General features: G+C 52.3%; 1 protein-coding gene across 2 annotated transcripts in view; it reads left to right on the top strand.

Moving 5' to 3' along the window:
- The window catches only part of ANTXR1 (ANTXR cell adhesion molecule 1), a 197,838-nt gene that overhangs the window by 123,834 nt on the left and 61,113 nt on the right, over positions 1–12,891 (top strand). The gene's annotated exons all lie outside the window — the stretch shown is intronic.

Genomic DNA, 12,891 nt, shown 5'->3' on the forward strand with positions numbered 1-12,891 from the left:
GCCCCTTATTTCTCATAATAGTAAGTGCCCCCTGCTTCGCTCGCGGTAGCTGACGTCCGCAGGCCGCGTGCCCTGCAGGCCCTGCCCGGGTCTACGCACTCGGGCTTCAGGGTCCGGGAAACCCACCCCGTCCCCGTCACAGTCACCCGTCAGGAGCCACCGCGGGGCCGTGGCCAGCGTCCCCCCTCCCCCCCTCCGCCGACAGCCTCGGGCCGGGTCGCCCGCTGTCACCTGCTGCACCCCAGCGAAACGTGGCCGCTCATCCGCTCAGGCCCTGCGCCCCCGACCAGGGGAAGTCCAAACAGTCATATCCAAATAAAGGGGAAAAACCCCAACGCCCCACTTTCCGAGCCTGCTTCCCCCGCAGACTCGGAGCGCGGCGAAGCCCTCCGGCCCCTCCACCGCCCGGGGTGTGCAGGGGACACGGTCCAGCGGGTCACACGTGCGTGCAGGAGCTGGACAGGTGCCGGCCTCAGGTGGCAGGTGCAGGCCGCAGGGCTCCGCGCTCCTTCCCGCTGTTGGTGGCGGGTTCGAGGCGGTGCACAGGGAAGGGAGGGCAGGGGAGGGGAGGGGAGGGCCGGGGCGGCCGCCGCGCTTTCCGGGCCGAGTCCAGCACAAGCATGTTCCCCAGCCTGAAATTCTGATGGGAAGAAACAAAAAAATTCAACGACTGTTTGCAGGGGGCTCCAAAGTAGGGGCAGCGGGTGGTGACCTCGCAGTGGCACCCAGTCCCCCACCTGGTCCCCCGCCCAGTCCCTGCCCGGTCCCCAGCCTGGTCCCCCCACCCGGTCCCCCACGTTGCCCAGAGCAGATGCCCGCGGGCGGGACTGGCCCTGCCAAGGGCTCGGGGCACCGTAGGCAACCCCTCGGCGTGCAACGAGGAGAACCAGGCGCTGACCTGACGGCACAGGCGAGGCCGGAGGAGTCAGCGGCCACCCCCCGCCCCAAGCAACGGCCCCACATGGTACCTACTGCAACAGGAGTATGGGGCCGCGTTCCGTGAGGCTGCATGGACCCTGGCGGGCGTGGGCTGCCGTGGGGTGCTACTGAGATACCACGGACACGGGGCCTAGTGGAGGCCCGAGGTCTGCGACGAGGGTCTCAGGTGGGTCACGCATCCGGACGTCCGCGTGGACGCGCACTCGGCGTTCTTAGCTGTGGCCGCCGTCAGGCCCGTTACTCCCTCTCCCCCCGACACCCCCCTCCGGCGATCACAGTCCCGTCTGTTTCTAGGACGTTGGGGTTTTTTGGTTTTTTTAGATTCCACATGTCAGAGCATCCCACAGTACTTGTGTCGCTCCGTGTGACCTGCCCCACTCGGCGCGATGGCCTCAAGCTGTGTCCAGGGGGCTGCGCGTGGCAAGAGCCCCTTCTGTATCGCGGCTGGACACGCTCCGTCCGGCGTGTGTGCCCGGTGGTCTGTACCATGCAGCCGTCTCCCCCATTCGCCCGACGACGGACGCCCGGGCTGTTTCCATGCCTCGGCTCCTGCGAGCAGCGTCGCGGCCTGCGGAGGGGCAGGTGCCTCTCCAGGATGATGATTGCGTCTCCTCCCGAGCTCCCCCCAGGAAGTGGGCCTGCGGGGTTGCACGGGAGTTCTATTTTCAATTTTTCCAAGGAACCTCCGGGCTCCGATGTCCATCCCCACTAGCAGTGCCCAAGTGGTCCCCTCTCGCCACGTCCTCGCCGGTGTTTGTTATCTTTTGTCTCTTGATGGTGGCCGACCGTTCTGACCGGTGGAGGGGATATTTCACTGTGGTTTTAATTTCCAGGGAGATGTCTCTGAATTGATGTCTCACGTGGCTGGAAGCAGTGTCACCCAAGGCCAGATTGTTCTTGCAATACTCAAAATATTTTTCAATGAATTTATCCGCTACAGCCCGTGTTGCTTCGGAAGGAGGCCAGGATGTGCTAATGCGATCTGATTTCGTGAGTCCCCGAGGATTCCTTTACAAGGAAAGATCTTGGAGATTCATTTTCCTGTTTATGGTGTCTATGAAAACTGCCCTCGCCCCTATTTCTGAAAGCTGGCCAGGGCTCTGCTGCTCGTTACACCCCCCAAAAAAACTACTTGTTGACCCCTGGCTTTCTTGAAGAGTGACGACATCTAAGGAGACAGGATAAAGTCATGTGTTTCCTAAAGGGAGTGCACAGGAAGGACGGCAAACATCACCCCACCACCACCGCCACCACCACCATCCCAAGATTCTGGTTCAGAGGATGCGGGAAGTTTCTCTCCCCTGCGGGCAGCATCCCTACCCACAGTCCCGGGGCTGGCCCAGGGCATCCTTGTGCAGGATGGTCCTGAGACCTTCCCCCGTCATCCCCCCCCACCCCACCCCACCCCAAGTGTAGGAAATGCCCCATGACCTGGTACTACAGCGGCTTCATGATGATGGGGAAACAGGCAAGGAGCAGAAAGGCCTGGTGAAATGCGGAGTATGAGAGGCTTGTCTCCCTGCAGAGTCTCCTCCGGGAGCTCGATGCACAAAATATGTAACCACCTATAAGGATCCCCGCCCCAGCTGAGCCAAACATTAACCCTTTAGTAGCTGCATATGGGGCAAGGGTGGGGGCCCGTCCACAAAGTCCTGGGGCACAAGGGCTATTTACTAATGATCATAGAGAGCATTTTAGAACATAATGACCAGGAGGACCAGACCAGACGTAGCGGCGACTGTCAGGCCTGCCCTCTGCCTTGGCATCCTTGCTTCCTGCCGACCCTGTCTGGGACAAGATACGAGAAGAGTGGCCGCCCCTACCCGTCCACTGCCTCTGCCTTCCCCGAAGGAGCCCCCTCCCTCTGGGCTCTTATCCTCCTGCTAGATGGAGCCTGGGGGGTAACTTAGTGCCCACAGAGCACGGGGTAATTAATCTCTCAGTCGTGACTGATGGAGAGAGAGAAGCTATTGGCCAGACCCTGGATCACAGCCTTTTAGTGTTTCCCAGCTTGGCCCTGGGGATCCCCAGGTAAACCTTTGACTTCTAAGACTCCTACCTGTATTCACTGGCGCAGAAACGCCCACACGAGAGAGCGCCGGGCTTGGAACTGTACCCGCTGGGCTTATTCGCATTTGCAAAAAGGGCCAATATTTTATCAGAAAGCAGTAGAGTCCTCCCTCGGTTCCACAAGGGCCATTGCAGTTCCCCTTCGGTCGTGCGCTGGCCACTCCATCTACTCCTAAGTTGGGGCCAGTATTATTAAAATCTCCCAGTTGAACTCAAAAAAAGAAGATAAGGAAATGAGAATGAGAAGAGGGTCATGGAACAAAACAAACAGAAAAAGGAGCCAAAAATATATCAGAAGAGTAAATGTTCTGAATGGTGTGGGTGTGGAGAGAAAACCGTTGTCGACAGTGAGTTGGTGATGTGAGCGCCCCAGGCTATTCCAGAAAATCTCATAAATTACATGGATGTTACGCGTCATGTTGTAGACGCGTCAGATTCCATCACAAAAGGCACTTATATCTGCCTCTTAAGTAAAATCGTAGACATGTGCCCGTGTTGTTGGGAGGTTAATAGGGCATCCGGAAGCCCATAGAAAAAGATCTTGTTTCGTTTTGCCAGATGAAAAAGTTCTGGAAATTGGCTGCGTCACAACGCGAATAAACGTTAACAGTGCCGTGAACCATTCCCTTAAAAATGGTTAAGATGATAAGTTTTAGATTTAAGATGATAGTTTTAAGACTTTAGGATGATCCTAAGTTTTAAGACTTTAGGATGATAAGATTTTCTAAAGAAAATCTTTAGATTAAGATTTAGATGAAAAGTTTATGCATTTTTTAAGCACGCTTAGAAAGAAAACAAAAGAGATCCAGTAGCTATAAAGCTACTGTTTTCATAAAATCCAACGAATCAAACCATGCCATTTAGGTGTGATCAAGTCACTGTATTTTTGTTCAAATAAAGGCAAATATTTTTACTCCGTTTGTAGGGAGAGGCTAGTGTGCATGCATCCAGAGTTCCTCCCTCTATAGAAGCAAAATTCTGCTCTCTTTTGTTTTCAGTGTCTTCGTACATGTCTTAGGGAGAGTTTTTAAAGCAGAGCACAAAAGATCATGTTTCGTGCACTTTACTGAATCTCAAGAACAGTTCAACAAATTAAGTCCCTTCGACATCTCCGGTGACAAACTGCGAGGGACAAATACTGATCGGGAAGTCGATATGCCTTATTGAGGTAGAACTAAAGTCTTCAAAGAATGCTTTCCGGAGTTTTAGGCGTAACGTTTCATGTGCAGGGCCGGACAGCCGAGTTTAACATCAGCAAAGGGATTTACCGAGAGTTTGTTTAATAGAAACCCGGCTGGTGCCAGCAACCCCTTAGGCATGCATCTCGGGCCCAGACTCCTCATGATTCCTGGATCCCTTTCTAGCCGCCACCCATTCCCATCTGGACACTCGTCACTCTGCAGCTTATGAGATTCTTTCTGACAGGCGCACAGCCCTCTGCCCTGGCCTGCCCTCCCCTCTGGAGCTCCGCACCCCACACCCCACACCCCCCGTCGGTCCTCTCTCCGCCTTGCTTCGTGGCCTCCCTCGTCCCTGCCAGCCTGGCCTTGCGACTTGCCTTTAACCCACCCACCCGCAGCCCCAGGCCTGCGGGGCGAGATGAAGAGAGGCAAGCTGTCATTAACGGGGTTAATGGGGCTTCACGAGGTCTCTTCCTCTTCACTTCCGGGATGGGGTGAACCCCTTCACCTTAATTTCCTCACTTGTAAAATTTGAAAATTGGAACCATCTCGCCTCTAAAGTCCCTTCTTTATATTCTAACCTTCTGTAAGTGAATCCACTCCTCCCTTTCCGAGAGTCCCTGGCCTGTGGTTCTCAAACCTGGTTGTACATTGGAACGACCTGAGGATCACATGGTGTAAGGAATCCGGGACAGCACTCCCCAGCTGTGTACCATGGTGTACCACGTGGTACCTACAAGACGTGAACGGGTATCCTGGAGAACAGGGGTGTTTAGACAAGAAGTTTGAAAAACACCGTTAAACTTAATTGAATGGCTGTCTTCACTGTAGGACTTCTCAGAGCGTTTAATGAGGTAATTTGTGTTGTGAGGGTCCAGACTTATTTTACCCTGGAACCCTTCCGCGGCCTATCCCCATCTCCCCCCCCTTCCAAATACCTGTTGATGTACTGACACCTGGAAGGGCATGAATATTCAACCAAAGACTGTTAGGGAAACGTAGCCAAGCAGTGGAAAGAGCGGATTCCTGAGCTCTGAGATGCGGTCTCTTTCCTGGCCCGCTCAGAGGCTGCGTCGGGGCCAACAAGCTTGACGTGCTGTGAACGTCGTCAAGCCTCCCTTGTTCTCTGTGTGCCCTGCGCAGATCCCATAGGCACCGCCTGTGGCTGGAATCACCTTGCCCGGAACCTCGGCAGCCCAGACAGCCCTCCCCCCAAGCCCCAGGGAATCTGAATTCATGGATTTCTTCTGTTTCACTTAATAGAGTTTTGCAGTGACCGTGACATGTCCTGTGATGGAGAATATGCACAGCTATTCTTCTAAGTGGTCATGTGAGCCACGGAGGCCTGATCAATAAGGTGTCCATGCCTGCCCTCCCTGCTCTCACTTTAGTTACCGAGGCGCTCACCCTAAGGCAAATCAGGGAGTTAAGTGTTAAGAGAAATGAGTCAGGAGGGCCAGAAACATTTGAAATTTGAGTCCCGAATGCAAAAAAGAAAAAAGTTGACCTCATTTCTTTGCAAATTTCTTGTGCTACATTCTAGATCAACACCCTTGGCACTATAGCCTTTGCTAAACTACAGTGTCCAGTTCCTGGGGCCGGGCGGTACTTGGCCGGCACTAACCCCCTCCAATCAGCTGCGAGGTTTCCATGACATTTATGTTGTTCCTAGAGTAGAAAGATCCACCTTTCTGCCACCAGCTAGCATTTCATACTTCCTGGTTGTCTTCCATATCAAGATGCCCATTTTCCCTTGGCTTTTGAATTTTAACGAGAAGAACAGTTATGATAAAGTTAGTCTAGAACTTAGAGCAGGAGAGCGAGCATCCCCTTCCACTTGTGATATTAAAGCTCCTCTTAGATGGCGTTCAGGGCTCGGCTGGCATTTCTTCTTGACACAGCTCCATTCTGATGGCTTCTCCTCACACAGAACCTGTGAGGCCAGAAGGCCAAAAGTCTCAGGATAACAAGCAGCGTTTTAAATCTAAGACCCCAAAAAACGTTGGCCATCCACATACGATATTTATTGGAGCCAATCCCTCCGAGCATGCAAGAAACAAACATTTGTGAAAAAGAAATTACTCTTGATGGTGATACAGTGAGGACTAAATAGCAAAACGAAGGGGCGGAGGGGCGGGCAGCGAAAAGCTCCTAGAAGAAAAAATAATAATAAAATCTGTTTCAAATACATATCCAGGCTTATAAGAAAATCGAGGACATTTCCGGGGCCAAAACAAAGAAAGATCTGGAAATCAGATGGTTTGTTGACCCTAAAGCAGTAGCAGTCCTAGGGGCGGGAGGTTTTCTGATCTCAATAACCTAGACATTTAGTTTAATAATAGTCTTATATAGGCCCATAAAAGTGTGGGAGTTGGAATGGAGTCCTCTGCCTAAAGCTAGGAACTTGTGTAGAAGGATGGGCCGTGGGTTTGGTGTATGTGTGTGTGCCCCTAAGAATTCAAAACTATGACCTCTGTTTTAGAATTCAAATGTCGAATCTTACCTGTGGTTCCGTAAATTGCACACTAAGAAACATGGTCAGTTTGGAAGTACTTAGGAATCTGCAGAAGGAAACTCAAATCCTCTCTGACAGGTTGAGCCCTCAACTCAATCCTCACCGGATTCCCGTAGGTAAATGCAAACGACCCATGAGCTCACACTCCAAAATTACCAAAACCCAAGAGATATTATTACTCAGATTCCTTGAGGTTTTACAACACAGATGGAAAGCACAAAGACCAGAAATTAGATAAGGAGGTCAGGCACAGCCAGCAGGTCCTGCGTTCTCTCCAAAGCAAACAACAGTTGTTAAATAGCAGGTACATCGAAAATTCTCCAAACACCATCATTTCTCCTATAACATGTGTTCCTGAAAATATCCCCGCATGATGGAATTTTTGGCCTCACAAAAATAACAGGACTCATGGGGGCAATGAGTTTAGAGCAGAACATCCAAAGCCATGCAGTCTAATAAAACAACGCACTTTAAAAAAATTAGTAATTAACTCCATGAAAGTGCCACCATGTTGAGCATCCTAAGTCCTTCGTTTAAATTAAGCTACGGTAAACCTACCACTTTGCCTTGATTTGTAAAAAACAAACACCCGCAGTTTCCCGGTGCATGTGAGTATGATGGAGCGCTGTGGCTTTGAGTTAGAGACAGGACGGAAGGAAGGACATTCCTAGGACAAAGTGTCACGACACCAGAGGTGGATGGCTGTGACTCATTGTCTTGTTATTCCTTCTGCACCAGCTTAAAATAGGAATCCAGCTTCTGTTGTGTTGCCAGGCCCTTCTTTTCATAACAAAAAGGACTATGTGTGGGACTCTAAGACCGAATGGCATGGAAGTTCTCTGCTGCTCATGGCATCAGAGCCTTCTTCATCCAGGGCGCATGCCTCTAATCCTCTTCGAAGCAAACATCCACCCCGTTCTCCTTTCTTTTGGTTCTTCAATGCGGCCTCTGATGAAGCTGGGTGCGGGCACCCTTGCTCCCCTTGGTCTCCCGATGCCCCACCTTCTCTCGTCGCCTCGTGAGCTTCTCCTCCATCCGCATAAGCCTCTCCTTCCCTCAGTCCCTGGGCTCTTAGGACCAGGACAGAGGCTCGGAGCTCAGCGCACACGGCATGGACGGCGGTGGACGGGAGTGAGAAAACGGATGTGGCGTGTGGGGTTTTGCATCTCCCTCCAGGTCACTGCTGCCAGCTGGGCAGAGTCTACACATTCACCCAAGGCTACTCAGCGGCACCAAGTATAAGCCCCTCACACTTTGAAAAGTTTAATGTTGTGCTGTGTGACTTTTACCACACAGAAAATTAATACACACATATGACATTTCCACATACATCTATATACACATACATACATATATATATATATTCTCCTTTAGCTCATGAAAAATCAAATTTTACAGTAACATGATGTCATAGTTTGCTGATTTTATGCCCAGTTACCTACCACATGTGAACAAATTCACATATTACATACCTTGTGGTCCCAAAAGAGACTGTACTTGTCACTTTCAAATTTTCAGGAAGCCTTATTAGAAATTGAGTTTGGGACACAACGCTTGGAAGGCGGACTCTTGAACTCCAGGCGACTGAATGTATTTGGAGACTGGGGTTAGGGACTAGAATGGGATATAGATGTGGCCAGTAAAATACGGCAATTAATATAAATCCCACCTGTGACCCTAATGAGAGCCTCGTGATGTATCTAAGTGTCACAGCCGCCTCTCGGCGGTTGGCGCTGGTGGTGTCTTAACTAGTAAAGAAGCCTCTATACAGACGGTTGAGAGGCCAGGCCTGAATCTTGCGTCACTGGTGTGCTTATTTGAAAGGCGAGGAAGTCTAGAATACTGAGGAATGCTTCCTTTACGGTCTCCTCCGCAGCAGTGCACGCCCGGTGTCCCCAGAGGTGGGGACTGAGGAACACCCCGAGCCACGTGTCGGAGACAGAAGCTGGCCAAGCACGCCCGTGTCTCCTAGGGCCCGGGGTCCAGTGCAGGAGAAGGACACGCTTCGGTGAGCCAACTGCCGACGGTGCGCACCGCCGAAGCTCGGATCCGTGCCCCTGAGACCCGGGGACCCCCATGGCTGGGACCACCCTGGGGCTCGGTCCAAGCTCCGGGCCCTGCGCTCTGCACACGGATGCCGGCTGCAGGGGGCAAGACAGGGCTCGGGAGCAGAGCCGGGCGGCTCCTTGGGGCGGTTCCATGTCCCCAGAACGGGACCCTCCAGCTCTGGCGGTCCCACGGGTCCCGACAATAAAGCAGGGGACATCCTGATGTTTAGACTGGAGCGCTTTCAGAGCCGGTGTCCTCAACAGGAAGGTGTGACCTGAAGCAACAACACCCCCCCGCGTATCCAGTCGAGGGCAGCGCTGTTAGGAGGAGGCCGACTCATGATTCTCGAGGTGTGGTCCCCCGGCCGGAGCCCAGACGTCATCGGAGGATTCGTTAGAAATGCAAAGACCCCGCTCCAGACCTGCTAATGAGAAACTGTGCAGTGCGGCCCCGAAACCGAGGTTTTAAGAAGCCTCCTGATGCCCCTGCCCCCCAGCGGAGTCTGACGCTGAGCTTGTTCAAATGCGAGGACGCGTGCCGACTTTTGTTGACAGACTAGTATTTTTAAGCAGTTCTCTTGACCTTTGTCCGGACGGCACCCTCCGTGTAAGGGGGTTGCAGGAGGTGCCTCTCGCCCGGCTCATGTGAGAAAGGATTCTGAGTCACTAAATACTGTCTACGGAGAAGGGGATCCCGGAGGCCCCCAGTTTTGTCCCACTTCTCATGCCATTCGATGAGCGTCTGTCTAACATGAGCCTCTGTAGCGTGGCCTGCACCCAGCTGCTGTCAGAGAGAGGAGACGGGAAGGATACGCAGGAGAAATGCAAAGTCGAGATGGTGGGGACCGTGTGGGCACAGCCAGGCCTGGCATCCTCCTGCCCCTCGTGAGCGCGCTGACCTCACGCCTTTAAGTGGAACATCTAGTGTTCCTCTGGGCTGGGAGAAGGGAGAGGCGCCTGTGTTAAAAACTGGGTGGGCTGCATTCTGCCTCCCATTGCACCGGACGGTAGCAGGAGGTTAGCAAGGGCACACAAGTGGCAAAGGTCAAAATATACAAATAAGGAGCAAAACTGGAGGAGGGGAGGGAACAAGCAAAATAAACTCAACAGGTGCTTTTATTTCACCTTAACATTTTATGAAATTAATTTTAAAAGAGAGCATTAATTACAGAGACCCAAACAGGTGACATTGGCTCGTAAAACCAGAGTGAAGTTCCCAGGCCTCGCACGGGATCTGGGTGTACGTCATCCTCTTGCCGTGTTCATACCAGGCCAGCTCGGAGCCCACGGCGTCCTCGTTCCCACTCCCAGTGGCCAGATTGAGAGGTGTGCGTGCAACTGTCATTCGTTTTGACTCAAGGAGAAGTTGCCAGTAAGATCCAGTTTAATAAGATCCTATCTGATCTTTTCTTTCCTTTATCCGTGTAACGGTCTATCAAATCTGGCCCTACCTCATGTCTGCCCCAACAAACATGGCTAAAACTGGTAGGAGGAGACAGAGGCGTTTTTCCGGTTCACGGCACAATTTCAAGGAATTCTCAGATAGCAAAGAAACACGGATAGAATTCAAAAGTCCACATGCTGTCTCATTTTTTTATCTTCTCTACGTCACCAGTCCAACCTTCAACGCAGGAGGATCTCTAGGCTACTTCTCCTGAGGAAGCAAATGGTCACCTTCTGCCCATTCAAAATATCCAAGCTAAAGATGCTAGTAAGTGCAGGAGAGGTGCTGGCCTCTGGAGAAGTACGAAAATATCCCCAGATTTGATCCCCGGCACTCCCATTCCGTTCCACCGGATTATCCTATAAATATGTTCATTGTTGTCCTTTGAGACACTGTATTACGGAGTTCTTCAACCTTGCCATCTTCTGCTTGTCCCTCCCAACGGGGAGAAGATCTGATGCACCCACTCACGACCAAGAGGAATCTCCCAGAACCTTCTAGGAGAGGAAGTGGGCCCGGTCAGGCCTGTGCTTGGCAGCGCTCAGTGCTGATTCTAGTCTGCATTCTCGTTAGGAATAAACTTTTTTGAGTCATACTAGTTGGAAACCAAAGAGTTGCTGGATTCGTCTGTTACTTAGAGCTCAAAGTGCTGCAAAGGACACTGGGTTATGTAAGATCCCACAGAGGAGAGGCTGCCTGTGTGCTGTGAGGTCAGGGGCGACTTCGAGGGCAGGTGTATATCCTGGTGATCGATCTGAGTCGATGCGTCAATGTTAACCTGGTTATGCACAGGGACGAAGTAGGGCTGGATAGAAAGCACTTAGGCTGCTCGTGTGAAGCCGCAGAGTGCATGGAAGGAGCAAGAAGGTGACCAAGAGGATGGAGCACAGAAAGTTAAGGGGAGGGTGGAGGGGGTTGAGGAGGAAAGGTGGGGGCCGCACCATGCAGGCCTCGGGGGGTGGGCGCCGTGCATGTTTTATCCTGTGGGTCCTGGGCCACTCTGTGCCTCAAGGCTACTGTGGTACCGCAGGCTCAAGAGCAATGCGGCCTGTTGCCCAACTGCTCTTCCAGGCATGGGCCTGGCCCTCCAGAGGGTGGAGGTGGAGACGGCCGACGTGTCCCTGTGCTCAGAGCGCTCTGAGCCCATGTTATGCCCTTGGCACAGGGGTTTGGCTCACTCGCAGAGAGCCTGTCTAGCTTCATGACTTGGAATAATCATGTAATGACGTCAACCTCGCCCGTCTGGATCATTCTTTGAAATGCTCTCCTGCTATCCTATGGCGAGCTGCTCCCTGTCCCCGGGGAGGACCGGTGGGGGTAGAGCTTCAAGCAATGGCAAGACTTCCTCCACGTTCCTGCTCAAAACCCCCGGCACCCAACTAGTAAGGCCGGACAAGAGGTGCCTCATCCTGGTTACCTGGACACGGTGGCGTTTTTCCAGAAGCTCGCGTGCCCTTTAACAGTGTGTCAGCATGGAACCTGGGATTACAAATTAGTCCGTCCTTGACTAATACTTAATAAGCTGTGTACTTTGGCATTCTCTTGTGGGCCCCCCTTGGGACATTGCTAGGTGTAGAATTCAACAAATACTAAGTGACACCGAATGGCAACCACAGTTGCGTCGGTCTGAGTGGTAGACCAGTTGCTGCACTTCCTGGCTGGTGTCACATGCCGACGTGTATGCGGGGAGACATCCCGCTGCCAACCACCCTGAAGTCCCTGGGCACTGTGAGTGCCCCGGACCACTGTCTGAAAACCAGCCGCCTGCCCTACTCATTCTATGGAAGCCACCCCGCATGGTCATTAGTATGTTAGTATATGCAGGGGGTTAAGTGACACCTTCATTAAAGGGATAATAGAAGCGAGAGATGGAGAAAGGAGAAGAGAAAGAAAGGGGAAGGAGAACAATAATAATAATGACATGCACCATTCATCAAACACCCCCTCTATGCCAGATGTCTTACAAACGTTATTACTCATCATGACGCTACGAGATTACATTACTCCCACTTAACAGATTAGAACAGTAGAGCTCAGGGAGGTTCAAGGACTGCCAGATCTTCATCATCAGAAAAAAAGCAGGCCTGGGAGTCACATGAGACCACTGCGCCGTGCTACTTGCATGCAGGGGGTGGGGAAGCGGCAGCGCTGGGAAGACAAACGCTCAGCTGCTCTACGCAGAACGTCCGTATGCCCAGCGTATGTGCCATGCGCACTGCCCACAGCACTTGGTCAACATCTGTCTGTGTTTCCTCAATATCCTGCTCTCCCTCTCACTTCCCTCCCAACCCTGCCCTAAGAGAAAAGATGCGTTCCAGATTGCTGCCCCCAGCTCCTCAGCGTCTCCCCCCCCCCCCCAGTTTCCTGTTTGAAAAATCCTCACCGCCTCGGGGACGGTGGGAAGTCAACACTGGACAGTAATGGCCCTCCCCAGAGATTTCTGTAAGGATTTCGGAGCCAGTGTTGAGTGGGTGAGCAAAACCATGGCTTCACGCTTTCCAAAGACCCTCAGCAGACTTCCCACAGTGGCCAGGAAGTGGGGGCAAATGAAATGATGGCTTGGAACCCCAGAGGCCTTAACCTCTCCCTCTTAAATTAATTGAATGCCATCCTTTCAGATGACTAGAGTCTCCGTTCCCTGGCTGGTGCTACTATGACCTCAAGTCAGTAGCCTGTCTCAACATACAGAGATGA

Source organism: Canis lupus, chromosome 10, assembly GCF_003254725.2.
Source record: "Canis lupus dingo isolate Sandy chromosome 10, ASM325472v2, whole genome shotgun sequence".
NCBI classification, from domain to species: Eukaryota; Metazoa; Chordata; class Mammalia; order Carnivora; family Canidae; genus Canis; species Canis lupus.